Source organism: Castor canadensis, chromosome 11 (assembly GCF_047511655.1).
Source record: "Castor canadensis chromosome 11, mCasCan1.hap1v2, whole genome shotgun sequence".
NCBI lineage: Eukaryota > Metazoa > Chordata > Mammalia > Rodentia > Castoridae > Castor > Castor canadensis.
Window position 1 is genome coordinate 126411601 of NC_133396.1, and position 22287 is coordinate 126433887.

Genomic DNA, 22287 nt, shown 5'->3' on the forward strand with positions numbered 1-22287 from the left:
GCTTACAAAGAAGTTTTCAAGTGGGTGTGCAGAACCGTGGATCTCATCTGCAAGCCTTCCTTGACATCTTACAGGGTCTGTGCTGCAAGCAGCAATCTGTCCTTTGCAAAGCTGTTACACATCTTGCATAAATGGAATTGGAGCTCCACAGACAGCCCTGCCACTGCCACTCTCCTGCAAGTGCCCCCTTATGCCCCAAATCACTCATTCTGGTTTCACCTAGTAGAGAGACAAAACAAATGTCACATTTGTCCACTTTACACCCAATTCAAGCCACCACCATCTCTCACCTGATTACTGCAAGAATCTTGCAAATAGTAGGCTTCCTTCCACTTTTTACCCACTAACATTCATTTTCCACACAGCAAGCGGAGTGACCCCAGACATAAATAAATCAGATGTGTCACTCCCATGCTTATTGCCTTCCCTTGGCTTCCCACTGCACTGACAATCAAATGCAGAGTCCATACTGTGTTCCCAGGCTCCGTGTGGTCTAGCCATCCCTCTTAATTCCACCTCACACCCACCCTTCTCCCACTTGCTCACCATCCTCTGGTCACAAAGATCTTTCTCTGTTCCTCAACCATACAAACCTCCACCTACTTCAGACCCTGGCACCTTCTGCCCTCAGCTGCCTCCTCCTTTCTTTTTATCACAGTGTCAGCTAAGGCATCATTTCCCAGAGGCTTCCCTGCCCACAGGAGATTAAGTAAACTCCCTCTTCCCTGCCAACCACTCTCCAGCACACCACCTCATTTCTATTTCCTTCAGAACACTCAACTACCTTAAAGTATCCTATTAACTTATTCATTTAATTGCTTATTAAATATTTCTTACTAAGATTACAGCTCCATTAAAGCAAAACCTTGCTCTGTCTTGTTGAGTATAACACCAAATCAGAGCCTCGTACACAGTGAACATGCATCACCATATGCTGAGTACAAGAGTGAATGAATGGCCAATGAATGGATTTTTTTTTTTAATGAATCAAATTGAATGTCTTTGAAGACAAGGTAAGACCCTCTGGTAGGCACCACAGAAACCACATCCTGGGTCACATCTGTACTCTGTGCATACTGTTCAACAGGGAAATACATCTAAGAGATGCAGAGGTGAGATCCATTGCTTCTGCAGGCATTTCCATAGTTAATCGTCAGCATTCATAGGCTGTAACACCAACTTTAACACTGATCCCAAGGAAACCTATTCATTTAATCTGAGAAAAATATGCCAGTCATTCCCATTTCCATTACAAAGCATGCCAATGTAGCAGAAACATTTTGATTGATTATGTCTCTCTCTCAATACAAGTGGCAACTGATCAGTTTACCAGGGAACAAATAGCTCAACAAGTCAAATCAAAAGCAAGCAAACTTTTTTTTTCTTTACTTATAGGGATAAGATAGTCAAAATATATAAAATACTAATATTCGAAATTCTCTTTTTAAAAGACACTAAACTCGGTTTGGGGACATGGCTCAAAAGTGGCAGAATGCCTGCCTAACAAACACAAGGCCCCGAGTTCAAACTCCACTACTGCCAAAATAAATAAATAAATGACACTGATCTGCAGTGTGTTACTAAGCACTGTAATGCCAGTGCTTAGTAAGCTGAGGCAGGAGGATCTTGAGTTCAAGTCTGGCCTAGGCTACAGAGAAAGACTGTGTCTCAAAAACAAAAAACAAAAAAACACCAAATTGGGTTGGTTGTTCTCTTTGGAGTAAGGTAAGATGGATGTATGTGTGCATATATGCTATGCAGTCACATATCACAGAACTACACTTTGGTCAACCCTGGATCATATGCACAACAATGGTCTCCTGGGATCATAATGGAGTTGAGCACTGCCTATCACCTAGTGATGTCATGGCTCTGTAACATCACAGCACAATCTTTACTCAAGTGTTTGTGGTGATGCTGTCAACAAGCCTCCTGGGCTGCCAGTCCAGCCACACAAAAGCACAGCACATACAATTAGGTATAGTGCATAATACTTGATAATGACAGTTAACAACTATGTTGCTGGTTTATGTATTTGCTGTACTATACTTTTTATTATTAAAGAGTCCTCCTGTTCATAAAAGAATTACGGTAAAATAGTACACTGTGTTATGTTGGCAGCAGCCTCACACATCTCCTCCACAATAAAAGCAACTAACTGACATGTTTCCAGAAGACATCCCTGTCATTGAGCAGCACACGAGTGTGTGTATAGTATATACAGTGTGCATAAATATGTATCAGTGAGTAACCAGATGCCTACTGGAACTGCCTTGGAACTTTGATGTTACAGCCACCACTTCATGTCCATCAAGATTTTAATTCCTGCAGAAATGTAGCACAGTGTACACCATTCACCTAGCTTGCTCCAGGGTTCAATCCCAGCAAGGCAGAAAAAAAAAATGATTTTAATTCATGTCCCAACGGAGAATAAATGATGACAAAACTAAAAGCACTTTGAGCCTCTGAAAGAAAGAAGCTATTGAAATTCTGAAAGAAGAAAAACACCAGTACAAATAGTCTCTAAGAGGGAGGAAAAAAAAGTGTTGCACAAAATAGAAAGGGAGTCAAGATGCTAATTGCTAAAGAATCCTTCAGGTTGAAGAGAGAGACCCTTGACTATTCTCCACTAGGCAGCCCACACCTTCCTCTCAAGGATTTTCCATGAGCCGTTCCCTCATTCCAAACAGCCTGTTTATTCAGTGGCCTTTTGATAGCCAAAAATGCTAGGAGATGCTCAGGTGTGCCCAGTCAAGCAGGCCTGCGCAGGTTTCCACCACACCCAGGCTGCAGCTTGGTAGAAAATGAAAACAGTCAAAGACTTTTAATGAGTTGTTAATGATTTAAGTATTCACAGTGATATGCCTGCAAGATAAGACAAAGGGAACCTAACAGCAGTGAAACCAAATCGAACCAAGAGTACATCAGCAGTGGGGACTGTAATCTTACACAACTTGTCATAAATGCAGAGAGCTTCCCAAAGAGGGCTGGGACTGGAAGATCCAAAGCCCCAGCCTTCTGCCTCCACTCAGAAGCCCACCTGCATCCTTGCTAACAAAGTGATTTTTTCTTTAAATTCTCCCAAGCAGGGTATTCAATGGCCTTCCTCCATAATTTTATCTACAAACACTTGACTCGGTCTAATGTCAGCTTTGCCTCTCGTTTGCTTATTAAGGACAGGATTACACTTGAGTTGTTCTCTGTAGACAAAAGTACAGTGGTCAACATTAAAGATCATCTATTTGAAAGCTGGATATGGTGATGCACATCTGTAATCCCAGCACCTGGGAGACTGAGACAGGAGGATCAAGAGTTAGAGCCCAGCCTGGGATACACAGGGAGACCCTGTCTCAAAAAAAAAAAAAAAAAACTTTTATGAAATTAAAAAAGAAAAATCCATGCTTACAGATTCTCAAAATTGTTATATTTTTCTAAAACACCCCCAGAAAATAAGAGATTGGGAAATGGCTTTCTTGGTTAGTTGAGAAGGAATGTAATCTTAAAAAAAAATAATAAAGATCCTGAAAAAAAACACCCTGTCAGGAAACCAACACACACATTCCTTTCTTTTGTATAGTATTTTTGCAAGCAGATTTGACTTTATTCATCAAAATTTATTAATACTGCTACTAAAAAAGAATGATCTAATCCAGGCATGTTGGCTCATACCTGTAAATCCCAGGTACTTGGGAGGCAAATGTAGAAGGATGGAGGAGTCAAGGCTAGCCTGAGCAAAGTTAGCCAGACCCTATCTCAAAAACAAAATACAAACAAAAGGGCTGGGGGCATGGCTCAAATGGTAGGGCACATGCAAGCAGCCCTGGAGTCAATCCTCAGTTCCAAAAAAATCATTCCAAAAGATGATTCTAGGTCATGATAAAAATGGTTCTTCAAACTATCAACAAGAGTGTGTCTTAATCAGCTGCTATGTGCCCAACACTATGTTAAACACCAGTGGCAGGTACAAAAGAAGTATGAAATAAAACTCCAGTCATTCACCCCTCAATTAATTAACTAATAGGGTACATTGCATAATAATATTATTTGTTGTCTGAAGTTCAAACACATTTCACTATGAAAGGCATAATTTAAAAAAAAGACTCCTAGGTTCATGATACAATTGAAATGAATTATGTGTAAACCAAGCACAACACAGAAAATTGATGTAACATGAGAAATATCCAACATGTATACAGTGCTTTGTCAGCTAACAAAGGTTTTTAACATATAAACCTTAGGGCCCAGTGGACAGGTGGTTATTTGGTGGTACATGGTAGTATTTTCAACCATGGAGGAAACAGGAACACAGAAAGCCTAGAAACTTTTTCAAAGTCGACAGCGAGTGGTGACAGCAGGACTGTGATGCTGGCCTCCCAACACCATATTCCATTCTCTTCCCACTAGTGAAAAACTGAAGAAGAAATAGATGTGGGGGTTTTGTTTTGCTTTGTTTCTTAAGGCTGGTGCCAGAGAAAGGAAAATTCATTTGAGAAAGATGAGGAGGTAAATGGAGACTTTTCGTGATTGAAAGAGGCTTAGGGGCACTTTTTGATGCTTTCAAGGTTGACGCACTGTTGCTTTATTGCTTTCATTTCAATCTGAGCCTTATCCTTTCTGCCTCTCAGGCTCCTCACTGGTGCTTTTCAAGTTCATCTGCCACAATCAGAATATATTGAGGGAGGTGTTCCACTTGACTTTAACTCATGAACAGGAACACCTGATCAGCAAAGAAGGGTTTGTGCTAAGTGTTGAAAAAGAGAAGGGAAGAAGTGAGAAGACAAATGTGTGTATGTAAAGACTGAGGCAGAATTAACTGAGTTGCAAGCCTCGAAAGGAAGGCAAAGAAGGAAGAAGGCAGATACTGAGTTAGCCCTCACCACTGTGCAATCAGGCCAGGGCAGCCTGGCTGGGGACATAGGAAGGAGGAGGCCACAGCAGCCATCTGTGCATAAAGGTGGGTGTCTCCCCCACGGTGAGTGTCTACATCTAAGAAGGCATCTATTAAATTACCAGGTAACAACTCAAATAATACCATATCTATGCCTTCCACAAAAATCTCCCTAATTGAACAAAAGTACAAAAAGTTTCATTCATTTTATACAATAAACACTTACTATGTACCAATCACAGCATTAGATCCTAGAAAAACAAAGATAACCAGGAAAGTCCCTGGCCTCAAGGAGCTCATAGCTTAGCAGGCAAAAAAGATATATAAACAAATAAATGCAAAACAATACTATTGGTATGAGCTCATTTCATTAAGTACTGAGTATAGCACTGACATAGTCACCCTTCAAACATGAACAGAACCCAATAGGTTCCCCAACACACTCAACTAGGAGGCTTTACTACTTGTCATTTACCTATACTTTCAGAGGCCCACAGTAACACTTAGGCCAAATCTACATTATTAATCACATATTTACCAGCTAAGTCACTTTCCTGATGTCTACCCTGCCCAAGTCACTGGTTTCCAAGAGTGAAGAATGTATGTGTTCATAAATCTCATCCAAGTTGTGTAAGAGCAACCACAACTTGGAGCAGCACAAAAGGAGTTCACCATATGTGACATGTCATTTCAAGCATGGCCCAGAAAGCAACAGGTGATTCACTTTAACAAACATCTTTGAGTCAGTGTTATATAGGTCAAGCCCCATTAAAACATACACTAGAGACTGTCCCCCTTCTTCTGTCACAACAAATAAAATCTTAATTACTATTTGTTTGACCTATATAATTTATAAAGTAGATGTATAAGCATAACCTCCCTGAATCAACACAACAACCCTTAGTTGTAGATATCATATGTGCAACTTGTATCTGAAGAACCTGAGGCCGTGAGAAGTTAGGGACTTACCCAAGACCACGACAAGGGTCACAGCTGGGACTGGTATTCAAGCCTTCTAACGGCCAGCCAGGTGTATTGTTCAGTTTAATTCTGTTTTGTTTTGTTAGCAAACTGTGGATTAGAATCCCCAAGCCAACCACTCATGTGTAATCTTTGTTACTCAGAAAGGAAACAAAAAAGAAAAGAGAAGGACAATTCCTATAGTCTCCATGGATCCAACACATTGGAAGAGATGTAATCACAGACCACTCTACTCAAAACAGAAATAACACTGATAATTCAAAGGCTTTGGAGGTGATGATGGCATACATTGGCTCAACTGCCACTACCTAAAATATGTTTTCCTATAAATAGCTTTAGCTTGATCCCCTCTTTCAACAAATCCTACATCACGATCTCCAATCAAATCTTCTATCAAAGAACCATCTCACCATCCCAGATTTATTCAAATTAAGGTGATTAACCACTCCTGCCTCCACACCCTGAAACAGCACTTAGCACCACCCAGGCAGGCATGTTTCACTGAACTCAGCCTCTCCCACACTCCCTGGGATGTCTTTAAAAGAACTTGGTCCTTAGCCAGCTCTTCAATTAACCATGGGCGCTCAGGTCGTGGAGGGTGGTGGCAGCACCTGACCTGACTTCTCTTAAGTTCTCAGCTGACCCTTGGAAGAGGCCTCCCACCAACTCTCAGGGCAGGGCAGTTCAGAATCTAAGATTCACCTCTCCTGCTTAGCTATACTCATCCCCTACAGGGCGTGGAGAAAGAAAATGGTATTTATTCCCAAACACAAACACCAAGTCCCCTTCAAGGAAGAACACGTCTCAAGCTGAAATGTAAAGATGCTGCAAACAAGGTCAGATATTTGGCTTGTACAGAGGGTATCACCTATTTCACATTCTGTGCCACATTCCCAATTTGGAAGAAAGGAAAATGACAGATTTAATGAAGGAGGGGGATGGGAGGAAGGATGGCACTGACACTTGCTTGATGAAATTCCTGCTTCAATGGAAGTGTCACCTCAAAGTCAGAATGTCTAAAATAAAGCTCATTCTCTTAGCAATTGCAGCCCCTCTTCCTGACTTCCCTCTGCCTGTTTCTGCCATTGTTGCCCTCAGTCTCCCAGTCTTTCAAAGCTAGAAACCTCAGGCAATCCTGACTCTTAACCTCACTCTTAGTCCCCACCCTCAGCTCTGCAGTCATTTTCCCATCTTGGTGGTATCTCTCCATACAGTGTGGTCAAATATGGTGCAGAGGGAAAAGAACATGCAGGGTACAGAGTTAACCTGAGCTGAAATCCCTACTCCACCATGGGTCACTGTCACCTCAGATCATCTGCCTGAACAAGTCAATTGAGGATGAATCACACTTCTCTTATAGGTGATTCCAAGAACTGATCACACTTAGTGGCATATTTGAAGCATCCACAGCAGGGCCCCACACAGACTAGTGTGCCCTGTGTGGTCAGGAGCAGGCCTTCCTTTCCCTTGCCTGCCAAGCTGCCCTGTGCAACCAGAGTCCCTCTGAAACACAACATCATCTGTCATCACACCACTCCTCAACTCAAGACTGCCTGCATTGTTCTCCACTATCCCAGTGCAGAGCCTCCCCTGGCTGACCTTCAAGACCATCTGAAACAACCCAGCCTGATCTTACTCCTCTGTCCATGACTCACGACATCACCCCAGCCATCATCTCACATTCGTTGGGCACCTACCACGTGCAAATATGGTGCTGGATGCTGGGAACACTGAAATGAAGCTGCCACTGCCCACCCTCCAAGAACTCTCAAGTTTTTTTATAGAGAGGGGGGTGAGAGTGGATAAAACCATCATTGTATTAGGGTGTAGGAAGTGATGCAGGAGTGGTGAGCTCAGAAGGGGCTCTGGGGAAGCCACTGAGGGAAGACACTTGGCCTCTGTTCTTCCCTCCTACTCTCAACTTCACCAAATCCTACTTCATAAATCAAGGTCTTATTCATTCTGGCCCACACCTCTCCCATCTCAGAATTCCTCAAGTTCTTATCAACATCACTCATTTTTACTCATCCCCAGGCTGATGTCATATCTTGTATTGTTTTGGGTTAATTTTTTTAATTACTTTTTGTGCATGTAGGTTGTTTTTCTCCCCCGATTCATATGATCAGAGAGGATAAGGACTAGACTCTAAATAGCTCTAAATTGCTCGTGGAAACTACAAAATAATTATTTGTGGCATAGGTGACATTTTGGAACTACTGAAACCACAAAATAATATATAATAGAAAAACCTGCCATCCCCTCACTGTTAGGCTCTGACTCCTTACTACCCTTTGTGTCCAACCCAAGATGAAACAGAAGACCCTTGACTATTTCTAAAAATCTTTCCAAAATATAATTTGCTAAAAATGGTAGTTTTTAATCCTAAAAAAAATTAAGTGTAAGAAGTTCTTTAAATAAAATCTTAGTTGGCACCAAACATAGTGAACACAATAACAGAACTGTCTGTTTGGGGGTGTGGTAACAGCTTACTGCTGCCTACCTCACAGCAGAAAACATTCAACTCTCTCACCAGCAGCCCCTAACACACATCCAGGGCAGCACCTCTTCAGCATGAGGGAGAATTCTTTCCCACAAATAGGGAGCAACTTAACAGACGTACAAAGATGACATTACAAATCAATGGGTAAAAAGATGTACCCTTCAATAAATGGAGGTAGGACAAACAGCCATATAGAATATAAAATAAAATGAGATCCCTACCTCACATCACTTACAAAAATAAATTCCTCATTTATTCAAGACAGATATGAGAAGAAATACTTTTAAATTTGTGTGTGTGTGGTACTAGAGTTTGAACTTACGGTTTTGTGCTTGCTAGGCAGGCACTCTACAACTTGAGCCACAACTCCAGTACACTCTTAAACCTTTACAAGAAAATATAGGAGATTATCATTATAATTTCAGGATTTGAAAGTTTATGTATATGTGTGCATGTCTTCTATTTTATTTCTTTTGTTTGTTTTTTTTTCTTTTGTAGGTGTCTGTTTTAAATAAGTCCAGATAATAAAGAAAAATTTAGGTAAATTTAACCATATTAAAACTTTTAATTTCTTATACATCAAAGAATTCAATAAAGTGACTATATAAGCCAACTCTGAGACAAGGTGTTTCAACCCATAAATATCAACAACCAGAATATATAAGGAACAGCTATACATCAATAATAAGAAAATAGAAAACAACCTGAAAAAGCTGTCTCTGGATTACAATTTAAGAATTACTCTGGATAAGACTCCTGCTTACATGGTCCCAAAGATTAAAAGACAGAACACAGTGAAGTGGCCTCTTGTTCCACTTACATGTATTTATATTTCATTACAGCTTCTAGCATTCATAACCATAAGCAGAACATACATTATGCCATTTTATTGATAAACAAAAATGCAGATTTTCCTCCATCTAATCCATATCCTTCCATTACTTTTTAAAAATACCCACTTGTGCAAAAATCTGTAAATGAATGTTCGTAACAGCTTTATTCACAATGGGCCAAAATTGTAAACAGCCTAGACATTCTTTAATGGGTAAATGGTTCAACTGTCATACACGCATACCCCAGAATAGTACTCAGCAATAAATAGGAATGCACTTCTTTTTGGGGGGCAGTACTGGGATTTGAACCCAGGGCCTCGCTCTTGCAAGGCAAACACTCTACCAATTGAGCCATACCCCAAGCCCAAGGAAAATATTCTTGATACACACAACCTGCACGAATCTCTAGAGAATTATGATAAGTGAATTTATAATATTCTTCAAATTACCAAATTAGAGACATGGAGAATAGATTAGCAGTTGCCAATAACTAAACAACTAATGACTGATGGGGAGGTTAGTACAAGGGGGTGAAAGGGAGGGCAGAACTGTAATGGGGTGCCATGAGGGATCCTTATACTAATGGAACTGTTTAGTAATTTGACTGGCCTAACGTCAACATCCCAGTTATGATATTGTACTATTGTTTTGCAAGATGTTAACCATTGGGGGAAATGAAGTAAAGGGTGAGTGCAATCTCTCTATTATGTCTTTCAGTTGCATGAAAATGCATAATTATTCTCAAACGAAACATTCTTTAGAAGACAAAAAAAAAAGAAAGAAAGAAAAAAAGGCCTGAAATCACTCTGCCCTGTTGAAGTACCATTCTGAGGTCAAATGAAATAAAGTACGGGAAGGTACTTCTCAGGCTATTGTGTGCTTACTAGTACTAGGTAGCAGTCATCATCTTCTCTCATCATCAACATGACTCATCGTCAAACTGTCCCCCTTGTCCATAGAGCCTCCAAAATCCCTCTACTACAGGCCCATCTATCTGTGTAATCTGTCCATCCCTCTAGTAGGCCGAAGCTCCTTAAAGAATGAAGTCTTTTTAATTCTCACTCTATGCCCACAATCTGGCAAAGCAAGAAGCACACAGCAGGTGCTTCAAAGATGGGTGCTGGGTTGAAATCAGTTCATGATCCTCTTGTTGAATAGAAAGTGTCCCAACACAGCAGGAAGGGAGGAAGGGAGGGGACTGGGAAGAAGAACACTACAGCAGCCAAGAGCCAACGCCTTGTAAGTTTCATCAATAACCTCCTCCTTCCTGCCTTGCTGAGAACCCAAATGATGCAAAGGTCTACACAGAGGGTGTGGTGCAGCAGCAAAAACATGAGTTCAATTCATCAAGCCTCCTTTTCATCCTCTTTCAAGCTCTGCAAATGAAGAAATTGACCATTTACAGTTTGGGTCACTGAAACAAGATGGAAAGGTGGGCTGTGCTGTACTCTTCTGGAAAGGATTTTAAAGGTTAGCTGACAGCCTTTTCCTGAAATGATTAGACTGAAGAATTGCCCGGGGGCATAAGAATGTACTAAATGATCTGTCAAGAGACCTCACACTCTGGACCTGGACAAACATATTTGGCTGGAAGGGTGGGGAGGGGGTTCCCACGCCCTGAAAACAAAGCTAGCTTCTCACTCCTACTCCAAATAGTTTTCGAGCATAAAAAAGCACAAGCGGTTGCTTTGCTGCTCCAAATGTTATCGGATAATTTTTCAAATTCTTACTCAATTACATATCACACTCTTATCTGCAATCTCCACAGGCCAAATAGCCCTGCTTTCACATCATGCCCACTAAGGCTACACAACCCAAGAATCCCTCCCAAGTAATTCCTGCTCTCATAAACATGAGATCGTTTTACATTAAGTTTTGTGTGTGTGTGTGTGTGTGTGAGAGAGAGAGAGAGAGAGAGAGAGAGAGAGAGAGAGAGAGAGAGAGAGAGAGAGAGAGAGAGAGTGTATGTGTGTGTACCCACAGGAGTCTTTTCTTCTAGGAAGGCTAAGGAGGATATGTGAGGCAAGGAATGGTTAAAAACTTAAGAGGTTTCTGTTTCTAGTGAGATAATGATTAACTCTTTTGCTGCTAAATCCAGAAAAGCTAGCATTTCTGGACTGGCAGTCCTGCTCCCTGGCAAAAATAGCAGAAGAAAGCTCACACGCATACACTTACTCTTAGAAAGAAGTAACTGGCACAAATCAGTAAACCAGATCCAGGCTTTGGCAGTGAGAGTGCTACTGCAGTTTGAAGGAGAACTAGGTGTTTCAAAATTGTGTTGTTACTGGTCTTAACATATCCAGATCAAGAACCTCATTAATCCAAGTAACAGATGCCATCTACCCAAAATGCTCCCATGTTTGCTTTAAAATTGCTGACAACAAAGAACTGAGATAACTTACATCACCACAAATCACTGAGTAAATAAGAGAAATGAAGAGATACAGTACAATTGACTCCAAGGATGCCTAAAACACAAAGCCTATTAATGTCATTTAAAGATGAAACCTCATACCAGGAGTAAGTAAGAAAATCCTGTGGTATCTATTTTCTGGTTTCTATCATTTCACTGGGACAACAATCAACATCTAGACCCTGTGGCAACTCCCTTTATGCTAATCATATTTTGGTGATATGTCCTAAGAATGATGACACAAGGAACTAGTAATCCATCTTGCCACTTTCTAGCTGAGAAAGAGAGAATCCCAAAGGTGGAATGGTTTCTTCAAGATTAGGCAGCTAGTCCTCCATTATCCTACTAACCTACCTTTCCGTGAATGATATTTTTCAAATGCTGTAATGGTAAAAAATATGAGCTGTCATTATTATTAATAGTACTCATTTTAAAACAACAGACCATTACTTAGTCTATACATTAAGTGAACAGAAAACAAATATAAACATGAAAACACTTCAACTACATATCAGAGCACACTTCATCACAATCCTCAAAGAAATCCCTTAGTTGACAAAGGGCCATAAGAGGGATATAAGAGGCAAAAGGCCACCCCACATCCTTGGATGGACTGAGGTCACATCCCCCACTACCCAGATGTCTAGATGACCCTACACCAGCTCCACAACTACACCACTTCCCCCTATTTTGTCCTAGCCCAGATGTCAGGGATTAAAAGCCTCCCACTTCCTTATTTCTTTCATTTTCAGTAAAGACAGTCAACTCAACTTCTTTTTTCTCTCTCAAATTCAAATGTTGCACAAAACAAACATAAACGTCTATAATACCAAGAACTATACAAGTTTCATTTCTGGCCTACCAGCATGGGAAAGGAAAACCATAAAAACCAGTAATAGGGAAATTCTCCCTCAAAATTTCTGAGCTTTACTGGAAATCCAAACTTTAATATATTTGATATATTGAAAATGAATTAAAGCATTCATTGTTCCTAGTAATCCAGTCATAAGTCCACCTCCAGGCCCATCTACTAACTATTCCTCCCTCAATTCCTCCAACTATAAGGCACCTCTTTCTATCAGATTATGACAACAAGCCAAACATCATTTCAGCTGCTCTTCAGGTCAGCACCACTCTGCCACCACCTGAAAGCCATCCTTCATATCTGTATGGCAGCCATGTAGACATGTCAAGTTCTGGTGCTGGTGAGAGTGTCATTCCAAAAATATGGCAACTTTTGAACCTCCAAGTGTGCCTTACAAGAGACAACATCACCATTTTCGATATCTTAAATAAGCAAGAATAATAAACCATGAAAGTTGAGAGGGACTTAGAAACGTTTTAATTTAAGCCCTAATTTCCTTGATGAGAAAACCAAGGCATAGGCAGGTCAAACAGACATGTACTAAGAAGACACTCTTTTATTTTTTTAAACTAAAATACTAGGAATGGAGACCAATCAAACTAAACAACACTAAACAGAATTTTATAGTTTCAAAGGGCTTTTTAATTAATTCTTTCATTTGAACCTTATAACAGTGTTAAATCAGACTGGGTTCATGCTCTGTTCTCATCACTTACTCTCAAACACTTACTCTCTGTGTGTTTGGGAGCAAGTTATTTAACCTCATTTTGTTTCATCTGTAAAATGGGGATAATGACAATAGCGAGCTCAGAGATGTTGGAAATTCATGAGTTAATATATGCAAAGCATTTAAAACAGAGCTTAGACCCATGAAGCCCCCAATAAATGCTAGCCATCATCATCATTAGTAAAGGTGAAGAATTACTGTCCCCATTTTACAGATGAGGAAAATTGGGATTTGGGAGACCTTAGGTGGGTTACCCCCACAATGATAGTCAAAGTCAAATGAGAATCCAAGATTACTGCCTCCCAATTCAGTTTTCTTTCTTTTAGAACCATTCTGCCTGTGTAGAATCCCATAATTCAATTTATTATGAAATATCCTCTTGGTCCAAAAGAAATACTGCTCTAAAATAAGTATCTCAAGATGCCTCCCAAAGAGCAGCTTAATTGATCTGACAAGATCTGGCCTAGTATGTCATCCACTCCAATCAAACACACACACACACACAGGTTAGTGGGAAAGAGAAGGATTTCAATGTGTGGAGAAACAGTTGCCATCTCTTCAGAAACAGGAGGTAATTTTTAAAGGTCATGGCATGCCGGGTCTTGACCAGTTCACACAATTAGGTCTCTTTGTTTTCGGTGCTTTGTCTTTCTGGCGTCCTGGCCACCGGGCCACCCATGGCTGGTGAGATCATCTTCTCCAGGGACAGCATTCAGATTCTGCCCTCCATGCCATGATTTGAAATACAGGATCTGGACTCAAACAGCAAAGACAATGTCCCAACTTTCACAATGCCTTTTGGGTCACCTGCCCACCGATTTAATACATATTTAGAAAAAAAAGGCTGAAGGAGAAAAAAGAAAAAACCTTCTTCCTAACAGATGGTACCCTAAAATACACACAAAAATGGAAGAGGCACACTTCCTAGCTGTTTTCCTTCCTCAGGAATATATATTTCAATTTTGGAATCATCCATTCACAATGCATAAAAATAAGGTCAAGGCTACTGAATACCAAATAATGTGAAAAACCAGAGGGGAGAGTTTTCCTATTTGTTCCCTTGGATCTTTCCATTCACTGTAGATCACGCAGCTGTTTCTAACCAGGAGATAGCCCTCACCAAACCCATGCTCTGAAAAAAAAAAAAAACCTGCCAGTTCCTTCTTCAGGCCAACACTGTTTTTTTGTTTTGTTTTGTTTTGGGTTTTATTTCCTTTATTCATATGTGCATACAATGATTGGGTCATTACTCCCTCCTTCCTCCCACTCCCTCTAACAGTGTTTTAACAATTGGTCATGGCAGACCTGTAACTTTCTCAATATTTTATTTTATTTTATTTTTATTTTATTATGGTACTAGGGATTAGACTTGGCCGGTCCTAGGCAAGCACTTCACCACTTGAGCCACCCCCAATTCTTTTGCTTTTAGTGTTTTTCAAAGAGTCACATTTTTGCCCAGGCTGGCCTTGGATCCACCTACCTCCACCTCTGGAGTAGCTGAGTCAAATTTAGATTTTATTTTGTTAACAATGACAAATAAGTCCTGGATAAGTGTAGAACCTGTTCTGCTTCAATTACAGAAAGCTTTATTTTTGTTTTAAACTCTTGGGAATTTCAGAGTTAATATTTTCTTGGTTTCTAAGGTAAGAGATGTGATTGAAAAAAATTTGATCAACTCAAGTATAGCTCCAGGGCAATGAATTTAAAGAGGATGGAGGGGACTAACAAATGAAAAACACACCCCATTTGCAGAGGAGCTCCATGGTGCTACATAGTCTGCACTTGCCATTGTTCAATAACAATATTCACAATGTTTAATATATTTTGAATTCCAAGTAACTTTTAAAAAGGAGCAGGGTTTTTTTTAGAGTAAGGGAAGAACTGCAAAAGTGTGGTGGCATGGCACTGTCAAACCCAATCTCAACTCAGAAAACAATTCAATTCAATTTATAAACATTTTAGTGCTTTTAGTGCCAGAAACTGGACACTGGGAAATGAATAAAAGATAGTTCTATCCCAAAGGTGCCCAGTGAGTTGCAAACAAAGAAATGTAAACAAAGAAATTACAATGTAATCTGATGAATGCAAAAAATACAAGTGTGCACAAGGACCCTGCCAAAGAGATGCTGAAGGTGCGCTGATTAACCCTGTGCAGAAGCAAGAGGGAATGCTGGGATTATCCTGCTTAGGATCCTATGCAGGATTACTGTACAGAGCAAGGATACACAGAGAAGCAGGGAAAGCTTCCTGAACATGGTAGCATCTGAGCTGCTTTTAAAGAATGAATAAAATTTCTAGGTTCAAGGAAGAGAACCCAATCCAAAGACAGGACACAGCATGGATAAAGTACAAGGCACAGTAAGAAAACTATAGGCGGTCCACCTCTAGTGACATAAAATGTGAACAGGGTTAACTGGGAAATGATGGGTATAAATACTCTTTTCTGCTATGACCTCAGCAGAATAACAAGTGCTTGTTTTTAATCACCTTGGTGATATTGTACAAAGATATATTGTCAACCACTGCTAAAAGAAGTCATTTATTTATTTACTCATTATTATAGTCAATATATACTACCATTTGGACTACAATAGTATTCCAGACAAGTTTCTTATATGAAGAGACCTCATAATAACAGCTATTTATTTGTTTTGCATCTAATATTTGTCATACACTGAGCTAGTACTTTATACACATTTGCAATAAATGCCGAGGTAGTCTTATTATCTCCATGTCACAGAAGAGGACATTTGGAAAAGAAATCAAGTGACTTGAGCAAGGTCAAAGAGCAAGGAGGTGATACAGGCTCCAACTCAGGGCTGGTTCCAACATCTATATTCTTTGCATTACACTCAAGGCGCTCCTACCCAAAGTCTTATGAAACAGAGAAAACTGAAATAGAAATATTCCAAACATAGGGCACTACAGATCAATACCACAGGGGTCTATTAAAAGAAACGCTATGTGGGTGAAATAGAGAGAAGAGTAATTTCTGGTCATAGTGATCAAGGAAGGCATACCAGAACAGTTGGGCTTGTCCAGAAGAGTAGAATTTAAGCAGGTGAAGATGGGATGAGCAGGGAGAAAGGGCATTCCATGACCAGCACTCAGAACTCAAACTCTAGTGATGCCAAGATCCGAAGGCCTGTTCTATCATTCCCCAAGAGCAGACCTTGGGTAAGTTGCTAAATGTCCTGCACCTCATTCCTTCATCAGCTAAATGTGATAGTAGTAATATATTCCTCCTGTAAGGATTATGAAATAATCAATATAAACTATCTAGGATAATGCCTGGTACACGGGTAAGCCCCAAACAACAAAATGTTAGCTAATAATATATGTGTTTAAAGAATGGCAAATAGTCCAGATAGACCTCTAGTCTTAAAGTATGAAATGAAAAACATGGTGGAAATGACAGGATACAAGGATGAAGTCCCCATTTACCTGAGAAACTTGGTCTCTATTCAGCAGGCAATAGGAGTCAATCATTTGAGGAAAAATGCCATATTCATAGTATCTTGAGCAGATCTCCCAAAGGAGCCCCAGCCCCTCCTCTTTGCATCTGGCTCACTTGTGACCCCTTCTAAAGAGGCGTGATGCCCTGGGGAATGGTTCAAGTGAGCTTTATAGGAAAACAGATACTGTCACTTGTCAGCTCCTAACAAGGCCGAGACTTTTTCCCCTGCTTTCTCCCTCCAGTCTGTACCATCTCTCCTAAAAACACATTAATGGCTAAGGCCCAGTTACTAACCCAACTTCCCCAAGAGACTGGTTGTCTTTTGTCATTTAGGTTAAACAAATTTTATAGGAACCAATCTGGGTAGTTTAGATCATAATTTATTACTTTTTTCAACACAGTAATACCTAGCTTTACTGATTTTTTAACCTAATGTTTTTCCATGCATGGCTATTATAATACTCATTTATTAACACTACATTATAATGAAGAAACATTTAGGGGTGTTATGTTCACTACCTTGACTATAATAGTTTCATAGGTGTATAACATATGTATAAGATACACACTTAAACACATAGTTTATTAAACGTCAAGTAAGCCTCAATAAAGCTGTTAAAATTATAGTAAAGCTTAGCAACTCATGTCGTTATTAAAAGGTATAAAACTTTATTGTTAGTAATATATAATGCTCATATCATGAACAGACATATATTAATATAAAAATGAATGCATATAGTAAAACTTTAAAAAATTTATCAAGACGTACATACAGTGATTATAGAGAAACATACATACAGACTTGTAAAATGTTGTTATAGCGACATTTGTAAAAACAGGAAACATCTATTATACCAACAGGAAAAAGGCAGAAGAAATCCAAATGTTCATCAAACAAATAGATATATAAAATGTGGTACAGACATGCAATGGAATATTCAACCGTAAAAAAGGAAATAAATTCTGACATATATGACAACATGAATGAACCTTGAGGACATTATGCTAAGTAAAGTAAGTCAGTCACTAAAGGGCAGATGCTGCGTGGTTCCACTTACATGAGGCACCTAGAGGTGTCAAGAGCAGAAAGTAGAAGAGTGGTTACCAGGTGCTGGAGGCAGGGGAAAGGGAGCTAACGTTTAATAGGCACAACGTCAATGTGCTTAATGTCACCTACCTACATACTTAAGAGTAAAGATGTATTTTACCACAATTAGAAGAGAGATATGAAAGTTTCTACACAGTATCATAAAAGGTGTTATTCTACAATTTTTAAAAAACATTTTAAGCATTCTAGTTACTTATTTTCAAATCAAACCTCTCCCAAGATAACTTTCCCAGATTTCCCAAAATGTCACTTCTGAAGCTGACACCCAGTTAAAACTGTTCACGTGCATCTTACTGCAAGAAATGTATACATAACCTGCTTTTCTTCTCAACATGATGTAGTATTTTCCCAAAGTAGCCATCATAGGCCTAGGCTGTGAGATAGGCAAGATTTCCATGAAGAAAACCTTTCTTCCAAAAGAAAAACTCTCCAGGTACCGCTGGGCAGCTTTATCTAGAGTGGTCAGCAGAAGTTGGAGAATCAGGGTCTGAGCACTGGCTGATGTTAAAAGGAGGCAGACCCTCACAGCACATCAAGACCAGGTCAGATTCTAAACTTCACAGCAGACAAATGATCAGGGCTTGTTTAAGCTTAACCTGTGTTGAATAAGACAGATGAGGCCATAACTACCTGATGGCCTTCTCCAAAAGAAAATTCTGTTCCTAGTCCCCAAAAGAAGACCTGACATCGGCAAAGCTAAGAAGTGCTCATGAACACAGTTTCCAGCCTCTGCTGCTTTGCATAACACACAGAGTGCCCTGGCTCCGGGTACCACCTTTCTTCAGGGTCATGCAATTGTGAGCTGCAGAGTGGTTCAGTTTTTCTAAGAGCTTCATTTTCTTCCAGGAGTTTACCTTATTGGAGAGTCACTATGTTCTCTGAGCAAGGGAAGAGGAGCCCTCAATCATCTCAAAGGAAGATGACAGCATCTGCTTGGGGATTCCAAAGAGATGTTTTACTGCAGCTTTTCACAAACTGATTATATTCAAAGCTCCCTTGGGGAGTCGGGGTGGGGGCTGGGAGGAAAGAAGCTTCAGGAGAAGACCTCTGTTGGCATGAGTGAGGTACTGCTCAAATCTCCCCTGGGAAGGAGCTTGTTTAAATACCAGCAATCAGCATTCCCAAGTGTGTGTGCACACACAATATGATTAGAGTTTGAAATTTCATCTCCAGCTCCCAAAGGGTCCTGAAAGGGTTAAACTATTCTAGGCAAAGGCCTGCGCTTTTTCTATCAAAATGCTCCAGATGGAAATTACAAAATTTAACTTCTCAGCTCTGCGGTGCACATACACTGTTCTCCTAAGGCATTAAAAAAAGAGAGAAAGACAAGACCCCTAATGTTCTCAAGAGACAGAATTTGACTACTCAGCACACAGTGCCACTCTGTTTGAGTCTACGCCTCCTAGAATATGTGCATTTACTGTCAATCTCAAGCTTTCTGAGAAACTCTAAGAATTCAAGGTTTCTTACAGTTACAGGAGTAGGTAAAGGAATCAGCCCTTGAATAAGGAAGGACAGTAGCTGGGATGCAAGCAGTGATGTGAATTCACCCAAATCCCATCCACACTATCGTTTCTGGTACCATGCCCTACACCTCACCACCCTTTCACTGCTCAAGTACCAGCAAAGATGCTAACAGGCTAGAAGCCAAACCTCCAGGTTCTGACCAAAAATCTGATCAAGATTGTCAAGAATTTTCAGAAATTAATGTATATGAAAGTGCTCTGTCAGTTGGAAAAATCTATGTAAAAACACTAAGAACGTAAGTCCTGTGGAGTCCAACACTGAGAGGCAAAAACTTTCAAAAGAATCTGAACACCCATAAACCAAAAACAACAATGATTTTAAAAAGGCTGCTACACAGCAGGCTGTCTCGGGGGCATGCCCCTCATAAAACCACACGAGGGTAGGGCTGGGGTGGCAGCCTCAGAAGGGCTTCAGGGTACATCCAGCTGTGACAGTGGGCTTCTAGGTAGGGGCACAGAGCCAACTCTGAATCCAGGCCCTTTGTTGGCAAATTCTGTGCCTTTCCACAGGGAGCTCAGATTCTAGAATGAAGGCACCTTGAGGACAGAATTTCTATCTTCTTCCCAGCTGTATCACCAGGCTCCGGAACAGATACTAGGCACTCAGTATAACAGTTGATGAATAAAAAAGTGAAGTCAAGCTGTCTCCGTTTGGCTATGTGACCCTGGAAGGGCTTCTTACCTTTTCTAAGCCTGTTTCCTCATGTGGTGAATGGAAGGTGACAATAATACCCACTTCCTGGATTGATGCCAGTATTAAGCCAGACCACTCAGCACTTGGGACAAGATAGAGCATAATGAGCACTCAAAATGTAAGCTATTATCATATCACTACCATTTTCATTGACAGATTTTGACTCCTTAAGAATTTTTTTTCCCACCCTGGTCAGATGATGTTTCATAGTAAAAATATAAAATTGGAAACTGGGAGTCAGTAAACCAGCTTTAGCTTCAGATCTACTACCACCTAGCTGTGTGACCTTGGACAAGCTCTTCAGTTCTCTGTTCTTTCCTCAGCTGGAAAATGATGGATTAAACCATTCAAATCAGTTCCAGTAACATTCATGGGACACCTTTTCTGAGAAAGACATCATGGTCAGCCACCTATAAAATTCTATGATTCTCAACAGTGTCCATGGAAAAATGTCAAAGCAAAGCAGAACAGTCTCTAGCTTGTGGCAAGGTTGAAGAGAAACCCCAAACAGCTGACTGTACTACATCATCTCAACAAGCAATGTTTGTAAATATATGAAGTGTTTAATTTTGTGACATTCATGAGAAATCTTTACCAATAAAAAACTGGCAGATTCTATTAACACTTATCAGCCCTGAACCTTCCAAGAAAAAAAAAATGGTGTGCTTCTAAAAAAAAATCTGAGGAAGTCAAAGTTATTAACACTCCCTATGGCAACAGTTAAGAATAGGATGCAGAAAAAAAAAAAAAAGAATGACATTTCTGGCTAAAACTGCAGGGGGGATTCCAAGAGCAAAATGCAGTGCATCTGGACAGGACACCGTGGCCAGTGGCCTATTGTTTACAAAAACAGGCCTGGATTATGAACAGTGACAAGAGGCCAAGACCTCAATTATAACTCACAACCACACCTCTCTCAATACCAGTCCAACTGAAGCTATCAATCAGTCAATTCCCCCATCTCTGTAATAAACCTACCAATATTTGCAGCCAAGTGGATAGAAGGTCCCTTAGGGCACCTCCAGCATTGACCAAACTGATGACATAAAAAAGATCCTGCAGGCACAATGGGGACTTCAAACTACCTTCCAACCTTCCAAGAGATAAGGAAACTGCCCATTTCACACACTACCCCCTACCCCTAGCACAGGCAATCATTAGAGGGGGGCACAGCCTCTCCCCAAGTCCTCTATGATATGAAAAGGTCTCCTTGCATTGGTGCAGGGAAAGGAGGGGCCCCTCCCTCTGTACTCTGAAACAAAGGAAAACCCAGAGCTCCAACCATGTGGTGTAACATTCAAGGCCACCCACCTCTCCCACTTCCCTCTAAGATCTCAATGGACAACAGCCACATGGCTCTTTCTAGTGACTGGTCAGAAGGGGAGAGTATCTTGCACAAACACATGCTAGGGCTCTTTCACAGGCAGGAACCCCTACTAAGGGAAATGCTGGGTAAGGAAAGGCTATTTGGGGATGGGCTCTGATTGACCAGCCAAGTCAGAAGGTAGACTAGATGAGGAGACAGGTCGCTTGGTTTCTCCAGGTCTACATTTTGCTTTACCCTTCACATTTTTGCAGAGAGGGAAATGGGTCTTTAAAAGCATGAGCTCTGAAGCACAGGGTCACAACACAGAGGGTTAAACAATTATGTCTTCCCATTTTCCAGCATCAGCACCACTCTGAAACCCCAACATCCCAACTCCATTCAGGTTAGGTGAGGGCAGAGACCCAGCGTGGGTGGCCTATTCTTTCTGTTCTGTGATCTCTGATTGTATGCAGGGTGACCAGAGATCAAGTACAAGATGCACCCAAGATGGCTATGGACTTTCTGTGTCCAATGCCATAGCAAATACTCATGCTTTTACTTATAGTGCATCAGAAAAAACCCCGCCTCTCCCAGGGCTCTCCAAATGCTACACCTTCTCAAGGTTGCTTTTCTGTCTGGACTCTTCAACCTCTGAAATAAATGTCCAAACACCTGTCAGATTTCAGCAGTCCTTTGAGAAGACTTGACCCACACAGAGTAGGAGAATTGCCGCCTTTCTCTATCCAAGAACCTTCTGCCCCTCCCCCTCCCGTCAAGCCTGGGGGAAAAGGCTACCAAAATAATGACCAGCCACACAAAAACACTCCTAAAGCCTACTCCGAAAATTCTTTTCCAGTGCCTGTGGCCCCTGGCACTGCACATCCTTTCGAGGCTCACACCCACCTATGAAACCACCTTTGGGGTGAGCCTGCCCCCACCTGCTCCACCCAAAGAAATGAACAGCCTGCAAATCAGGATTGAAATACACG

At 40.7% G+C, this 22287-nt stretch overlaps 1 protein-coding gene across 5 annotated transcripts in view; it reads right to left on the bottom strand.

The window, feature by feature from the left end:
• Srgap2 (SLIT-ROBO Rho GTPase activating protein 2) overlaps positions 1–22287 on the bottom strand; it is a 243207-nt gene that overhangs the window by 218361 nt on the left and 2559 nt on the right. The window lies entirely within an intron of this gene.